At 31.6% G+C, this 9,293-nt stretch overlaps 1 pseudogene; it reads left to right on the top strand.

Moving 5' to 3' along the window:
* Positions 1-1,338: 1,338 nt before the first annotated feature.
* On the top strand, positions 1,339-2,097 carry LOC124888822 (annotated as a pseudogene).
* The last annotated feature ends 7,196 nt before the right edge of the window (positions 2,098-9,293 follow it).

Here is a 9,293-nt window from a genome sequence, read left to right as displayed (position 1 = left end):
CGGGTGTGGGTTTTCGGGAACCCACACCTTCTACTCTACATCCGCCACTGACCACTATTTACTCGATTTCTCACGTGTTGCTGCTCAAATGACGTGTTGGTTCATTGATCGTGGTTCAAATGTTACCACCTACTTATGACGCTGATGGATGTATCCTTATCCAATCAATGACTATTATGCAATGTCGCATAGTGAGGGATAACAATGCCTTTACTGTTAAGCTCTTGGTTCAATGGTCGAATCTTGGATCGGGATAAAGCAACGTGAAAAGATTGAGGTTACTTGAAGAGCCAGTTTTCCGCTTTTATTGCTTAACACCAACCTTGAGGACAAGGTTATTTTTTATTGGGGAGGGGGTTTAGCATAATGGTTTCAAAGAGGAGAAATAAAATTAGGGATTTGATTTTAGAATTGGGGAAGGTAGCTGATAGATTAGCATTGTTAGGTGTAGTGGATTATACGTGGACGTAGGGGATTAATCAGACAGAAAAAAGTAAATTACACGTGAAATAAATCAGTGGAATTATAGGTGTGTGCGAGTCACGTGGGAGTTTAATCAAACGATCGAGAAAGGAGTACAATTAACAAGATCAATGTTCCTAATTCGTTTTGCAGTTAGAACATATCTGCCCATTCAAAAGGGAAAGGAGGCATTAACGAACTTGTGGCATAAATTCATTTTTCTAAGAACTTTCTCTCTATCTCTTCCTTTCTCTTTTTCCTCTAATTCATTTTCTCACCACATTCCCAATTACGAGAATTTGTCATGGGAGCAAACTGATAAGCTTTCCGCCGTTAAAATAGTTAAATGTAGTAGTACAGTACAGTATTGTAATTATTCCAGAAATTAATAAAAATCCATAATTTACTTATGTTACGGAGTAATTCATTACAATTTTAGTATTAATGATTAAATATGATATAATATTTTAGTGCATATAATTTAAATCTTTTTCGACTTTGCTTTGATCAAGAATCTATAGCAAAAATACTTCAAAGTAGACATCTTAAGTTGTATGCTAAGCGAATTTATATTAATCGAATGAGTAAATTTTGAATATTCGAAAAAGTAGCCCACTTATGCAAAGTTAATTTGCTCCGATATGTTTGACCAGTACATCTACTATTCTTCGCCGAAATTGTTTAATGGTCGACACCTATCCTTTAAATTCAAAACAATTTAATTTTGGTTGTTGGGATTGTACAATCCAATCCTTTAAATGTTTGGATTTTCCAATTTTCTTGCTTTTATTATTTTTGTTGTTATTATTTTTGTTTCTTCAATAATTTTATCATAGTTTATTAATTCTTGTACTTTTTCTCAAATTTATTATGAATATGATTTTTCTCTTGAACAAGGCCGTCCCGGGTATTATTTCGTGCCTTTCTGTATATGAGTCTTTTCAAACCGGGCTTATTGCTATTGATTCGATGATCCCTATAGGACGTGGTTAGCGAGAATTCATTATTGGGGACAGACAGACCGGTAAAACAGCAGTAGCTACAGACATCAGTCTCAATCAACAAGGTCAAAATGGTTTATGTGTTTATGTAGCTATTGGGCAAAAAGCGTCTTCTGTGGCCCAGGTAGTAACGACTTTACAGGAAAAGGGAACGATGGAATACACTATTGTGGTAGTTGAAACGGCGGATTCTCCTACTACATTACAATACCTTGCTCCTTATACAGGAGCAGCTCTGGCTGAATATTTTCTGTATCATGAACGACACACTTTAATCATTTATGATGATCTCTCCAAACAAGCGCAAGCTTATCGCCAAATGTCTCTTCTATTACGAAGATTGTCTGGTCGTGAATCTTATCCAGGAGATATTTTTTATTTGCATTCACGCCTTTTGAAAAGAGCCGCTAAATTCAGTTCAAGTTTAGGTGAAGGAAGTATGACCGTCATACCAATAGTTGAAACTCAATCGGGAGATGTTTCGGCTTATATTCCTACTAATGTAATTTCCATTACTGATGGACAAATCTTCTTATCCGCCGACCTATTCCATTCTGGAATCAGATCTGCTATTAATGTGGGTATCTCCCTTTTCAGAGTGGGGTCCGCAGCTCAAATAAAAGCCATAAAATAAATAACTAGTAAATAAAAATTCGAACTAGAGCAATTCACAGAATTCAAAGCCTTTGCTCGGGTTTCTACAGCATCCCTAGTTGTACTAATCTATCTGGCAGCTCAGTACGCGCCGAATGATTCTTTGCTATTTCCTCTTTCTCCTAGTCCTCCCTATTATTTGATTAGTGCTGCCTGAAAAGAGTTTCCCGTAAGAGGAACAGTCATAACAAGATTAAGATTTGCGGTTTTAGAATGGGGATTTTGTAGGGCCTTGGCGGCCCGTAAGGGGTTCATACCTGTGGTTATAAATATATTCCACTCTTTTTTTTTCTTCTGGGTCGATGAAAAGATATGATAATCAAAAGAATTTACAAAAAAATTTTTTTTTTTTAGTATTTTAGAAAATGTCGGTAAGGACTTAGGACAGAAAGGTACCTGTACTTGAAAAACTATAAGTCAAACCTTCTAGATGTTTCGACGCTTGATTCTCCAATAGGATTGAATCTAAGATGAATGCTTGGTTTACTTTATGGAAGAAAGACATGTTGGGTTCGAAATCGAGAGGGCGTCATGCGGAACCTTAAAGTTTGCAAATCATGAGACGATAAATCAGACGACAAAGAAAACAATACTAAAAAACATTAAATTATTATATGTTTTGGCCAATCGGCCTGCATATTATAAAACCTAATATAAAAAACATTAAACCTATTGGGAGAAATCTCCCCCTAAACAAAGACTCTTTAATGACTATATTGTGGATGTTATTGCGTTATGGTATGAGAAGGGGGTCTTCTATTTATACATGTCACAAATCTTTCCTCCAAGAAAGAGGTTAGCCAAATATGGAAAATAATTATATTTTTTCTTTCAGGAAAAGGAAAAGTAATTATGCTGACTTTTATTTTCCTTCTAAGAAATAGTAAAACTTAAATTTGGTAAGAAAATCGGGGCAAAAATCCTAACAAATCTCCTCTTTTTGGCTTGATTTTCTTTAAAATATTCTTGATCCTCCTTCTTCTTGTGCATGACCTTCGTTCTTCATATATATTCTTCATATATCACTGCTGTTTGACATGTTTAAAAATGGAACTTTTGAGTTAAAAGTATATGAGCCCTTGTCGGGTTAAAAATATTGGAGCCCTTTTGCAGGGTTAAAAGTGAGCTTTATTTTCAAATATGTGACAGCAGGATTGTTGAAAATATGATTAACAATTATCTCCACATGTAGCTTTTGGACATATATCTTCATTATCATCAAATTGATTGCAACTTTGTTCAACAATTGGACCATCGATTTATTAAACCGTGGGCTCTGATACCACTTGTTGGGGTTCGAAATCGAGAGGCGTCATGCGGAAGCTATTAGTTGCAAACCATTGTGGTGACAATTAAGAAGACACCTAAAACAATATTAAAAATCTTAATATTATTATATTATTTGGCCAATTGGCCTACATATAAATCCTAATATTAAAATGCATTCAACCTATTGGGAGAAATCTCCCCCTAAACAAAAACTCTTTAATGACAACATTATGGATGCTATTGTGTTATTATATGAGAAGAGGGACTTCTATTTATAGATGTCCAAAACCTTTCCCCCAAAAAAATAGTTTGCCAAATAAGGAAAAGTTTTATATTTTTCTTTCAGGAAAAGTAAAAGTATTCATGGTTACTTTTATTTTCTTTACAAGAAAAAGTAAAACTTAATTTTTGTAAGAAAATCAGGGCAAAAACCCTAACAAATCTCTCCTTTTAGGCTTGATTTTCTTCACGTGATCCGTCTTCTTCACATCTTTGATCTTTGTTCTTCATATAGTCTTCTTCACTGCTGCTTGGCATGCTTAAAAATGGAGCTTTTGGATTAAAAATATATGAGCCCTTTCGGGTTAAAAATATATGAGCCCTTTATAGGGTTAAAAGTGATCTTTATTTTTAAATATGTAACAGCAAAATAGTTGAAAATATGACTGAAATATCATCTCCACATGTAGTTTAACAAAAACATCATTATCGTCAAACTGGTTGTAACTGATTTGGAACCGCTTTGAACCTGTTTAATCTCGTCTCACCACACCATTGGACTTTTAAACCATTGGCTTTGATACCACTTGTTGGGTTCAAAATCGAGAGGGCGTCATGTGGAAGCTTAAAGTTTGCAAATCATGAGACGACAAATCAGACGACAAAGAAAACAATACCAAAAAATATTAAATTATTATATGTTTTGGCCAATCGGCCTACATATTATAAAACCTAATATAAAAAAACATTAAACCTATTGGGAGAAATCTCCCCCTAAACAAAGACTCTTTAATGACTACATTGTGGATGCTATTGTGTTATGGTATGAGAAGGGGGTCTTCTATTTATAAATGTCAAAAATCTTTCCTCCAAGAAAGAGGTTAGCCAAATATGAAAAAGAATTATATTTTTTCTTTCAGAAAAAGTAAAAGTAATTATGGTAACTTTTATTTTCCTTCTAAGAAAAAGTAAAACTTAAATTTGGTAAGTAAATCGGGGCAAAAATCCTAACAAGACATGTATATGTGATATTAGATATTGACTCGTGCTAGTTATATATGAAATGAACTAAAGATATATTTTACTACTCTAGGGGATTCTAATAGACTAGAAGTCCTTCCGGCCCCTTGTGACTGTGAATTGAATGAATAAACGGATGAAATCAAGAAATAATTCAACTAATAGTTCGAACCAAGAACAAGAAATGGGAGAACGAAATTCTTCTGGGTTCACAAAGACTTTGTGGCTAAAAAGTCAAAAAGATATATCGAAGTAGTTCTGATGATTCAATAATCTTATTACTTCAATCTGAAGTTCGTAGTTACTTCTACTGGATGAGTCCCAGCGAGGGAATAATTAAGTCATAATTCATTTGTTGATTGTATCATTAACCATTTCTTTTTTTTTTTGGTACGAGGAACTTATCACGAATCCACTGATTTCTACCGCTTCCATTATTGCTGCTGGATTGGCCGTAGGGCTTGCTTCTATTGGACCTAGAGTTGGTCAAGGGACTGCTGCGGATCAAGCTGTAGAGGGTATCGCGAGACAGCCTGAGGCAGAGGGAAAAATACGAGGTACGCTATTACTTAGTCTAGCCTTTATGGAAGCTTTAACAATTTATGGACTGGTTATAGCATTAGCACTTTTATTTGTAAATTCTTTTGTTTAATCTTAGCTTAGAAATATGGAAATGAAACAGTCTTTCTACTTCTTTAGAGGTAGAGGTATGGGTTGCGTACATCTTACCCTCCCCAGACCTCATTATGTAGGAATACACTGAGTTTGTTGTTGTTGTTAGCTTGGAAATATGAAAAGAAATATATTTTTCATATTTTATTGCCTTCGACTTGTCGTTCCCATGGAAGCTTTGTGGAATAAGGTGCTTGGACATCACACCCTTTCAAAACTCTTATTTGTAAGACTACATTGGTATTCTGTTACTATGCTAGAAATTCATGAAAAATTTTCACTTGTCGAAATTTTAAACTTCCTAAGGAAAAGTTGGTACAGATTTGTTCTTCGAAGAACAAAATATTAGTTTTAGAAAATAAATTACAATTGTTTCCATTTAATATGAAAAATCAGTTAATTAATTCAATGCATGTAAGTGAATTAGACGGATTATGAAGAATTTTTTTGGTGGAAATGGTGTTCACAATGTTCAAGTACCGACAAGGACAAAGTACTAATAATAGCCAGCACACAAAAGTCTGGAATAAGTCAATGAATACTTGGTACTTTGATTTCATTTCTCTATTATTTTTAATTTTGTTTGCTTCTACTCCTTTAACACTGACAGTTGGATCTAATTAGTTAGTACGTCATATGAAATAATTATATGTTTGGTGGGCATATCCAATTGTAATTGATATGAGTTACTATTAAAATGCATTTTGAAGGTTGACAACTAAGAATACATCACTATCAGAATATTTTTTTGGTTTAATCATTTGGTGTTTGCAGATATTGCCTCAATATTAACTTGAACTAGTAATTGCTAAAAAAATGTGATTTACTTGTTTGTTTGTACAAGTTATGATTTTTTAAAATATTGTTTTAGAGTTTAATTTTTAATGATTTTGGTGTTGATATGCGACCTTTTTTTTTTTTTTTCCTGTTATTAGATTTAAATAGATTTTTACTGGGTAGGCTTACTGTGGAGAGTTAACACGCTCAATAAATTATTCATTCTCGGACTTGATTACTTTTGATTGGTGTTAAGTAAGTCATCAAGGAGGGTAATATATATTCTACCGATAAGTTTTTTCTCTTTTTGGAACTCAAATTTGAAATCAGATAAAGAAATTTCAAAATGTTAGTAACACTTTGATGCGTAAATAAAATTGAAATTTTTTACACAAACAATCGTCTAAATTCACAATTTATTTTATAGCCGTTATACGCTATATACTAATTATATCAGATATGAATTATACATATATTATATATTTATTAATTAATTTTAATTTAAATCATTGAGTAGATGACTATTTAGATTAATTCTTCTATAATAATTAGAATGGAGAAATATCTCCCCCATATTTATTTTTTTCATTTTCTCTCTGTTGATACTTTTCTCCGGTGGGCAGTGTAAAAGAATTCGCAATGCTTTGTTGATAGAATTGGACAATACCTAAGTTCTTTAAAACTAACAAAACTAAAGGCTGCTGGAATTAATGGTGAATTTATAGCTCTTGAAAATAAGGACCCTGGGTATGGACAAACACTCTATTGGGAGCTCTCCCTCCAAAAATGGAGCCCGATACGGGGCGAATTCAAATATAGTCGAACTCGTAAAAAGCGGGTACCGGACACCGGGTGGTTTTAAAAAAAAAAAAAAAAGCTCTTGAAAATAAGGAAACAAGAAATAGTCTGGTGGACGTAACTTGAATGTCGCATTCTAAACTGATGAGACTTGCTCAATTTCTAACGAATTTGAACACTTTGAAACAATCGAACTCAAGAAGTTGCATTTGGCATTTGGCAACGGTGTTAATTTTTGGGGCTTAATTTTTTTCTCATATCAATTTGTTTAAGAATTGAGTACCGTTTCATTTTTTAACATAACATCCAACACTCGCATCAAAAAATGTAGTGTAGTGCACTAAATGGGACTCTTGTACCCTAATCAAAGGTTTCAATCTTGAGTCTGAATATGAAAAATTCTCAACGTGGAGTTCTTCCCTTGGTTAGATCCTACTAATGCAAAATTAAAATTAATCAAACTTCAATGTGAGTATCAAAAATCTAATTATTATAAAATACTTGTGAAAAAAATTAAGTGGGTCTCATATAAGATGTGAAGTTAATTTAATATCAAGAGTTAACTTATCATTTTATATTTATTATTTATTAAATATATAATTTTTTTAATAATTAGATGATTATAATAATTAATTAGGGTGATATTTAGTAAAATTATGATTAAACCAGTTGAAGCAGATATGTCATAAATATTTATTTTATTTTTTATTAAATATTATTAATTTTTTAAATATATAAATATTTATAATAATTAATTAAGAATAATATATAGTAAAATTATGGAGAAAGCAACCAAAGTAGGCATGTGGACCTAGGGCGCAACTCACTCTTATATAATAAGAGAAAGAGAAAATAAGGTTAAGGGCACCAATAGCCACTTTTAGGAGTAATGTTTAATATAATTAATTTTTGTAATGTATTTAAGAAATAATCATTTTGATGTCTGAAGCTTCTAACAAAAATTATACCATGCAAGTATTGACTATATTTTAAATAGCAGCTATAAAAGTGACCTCCTTGAGTCATTTCTATTTCTTTTTTAATTAGGTGTTTGCTTCATTGTTTCAATCTTGATTTTACTATTTCATCTCTAATTAATTATTATGATCTAAGCATTATGCCATTTAAATTGGAATATAAAGAAAAAGTTTTATTAATCACAATAATTAAAAACTTAGATTATTTAATCGAATTTTGTTTTTCACACTCTTTATTAATTTATATATTTGTAGAGTTTAATTTTAATTGTGAATTAATTTTTGAAATAAAATTAGATATTTGCGTAATAAATCATAATTATTAATAATTTAAAATATTTTAAGAATATATACAAAAATTACTTTAAAAAATAAATTTATTTAAATTTTAAAATTCAAAAGATATCACATTAATTGATATGATTATTATTAAAATATTAACTTAAAATAGATGTTGGAGCCGTGCTTTGAACGGGCTTCTTTTCACTAGTACCAAACACAAAGCACACTATTTTCTTGCCATTTTGATTTTTCACTGTATGTTCAATTTAGATTTTTGCCCAAAAGTCCAATTCTAGATGCCCCATGATGATTCCATTCTACCACACTATTTATGAACATAAAAAATAGAACTACGTTTTGTTTGAAATGCCATTTAATCCGTCCAAAAGATAAAGAAAGTTTAGAAATTCTTAATAATCACAAATAATAATTCAAATTATAAAAATCGTCTTAACTTAGAATGTCTCAATTGTAAACATCCATACGCTTCCACTTAATATTTATCTTGCAGTGACCACACAATTTGCCAATGTTACCATCAACCTCCATGATAAAATTGTCACAAAATTAACTTATTTTAGTATACCTTGGGGTCCCCTTCTTAAAAGATATTGTTGAACAATAATACTTCTAGATGACCATATACATCCAAGGACTTCATCCCTTTCTCCAAAAACTTTTCTGGGAAAAAAAAAAAAGACGCTTCTCCTAAAATTGCCTAGACAGGCTTCAGAAAATGTCACACTTTAATTTCTAAAAATAAAAAGAAATTGCAGTAAGAGTATATTTAGATAAATGGTCATAAATTGTGAAGATAATATACTAAAAATAAAAATCCATCTGATAACAACAGTACATGGCAATGTGCCAAATAATGTTCCAACTTCCAATCAAAATCCAAAAAATGTCACATGGTTTCAAACCAAATGGATTGTCCCTATCTTTTTACTAAATCAACAGGTTATATGTATGTAAATAAAACCATTGCTACACTTTCACTTTCATCAATGTTACAAAATTTTATCCTTTTCTATTTTCCTCCATTAATTCCTTTTATATATTTCTCATTCGGTACTCGTATTCGATATTTGGTATCTATATACAGATACAATTAAATTGAAATTTACGTATGAGAGTTTATTTGGTATTTATATAAGGATTC

Source organism: Capsicum annuum, chromosome 11 (assembly GCF_002878395.1).
Source record: "Capsicum annuum cultivar UCD-10X-F1 chromosome 11, UCD10Xv1.1, whole genome shotgun sequence".
NCBI classification, from domain to species: Eukaryota; Viridiplantae; Streptophyta; class Magnoliopsida; order Solanales; family Solanaceae; genus Capsicum; species Capsicum annuum.
Note: the sequence above shows the minus strand (reverse complement) of the source record. Positions and strands in the feature narration are given on the sequence as shown.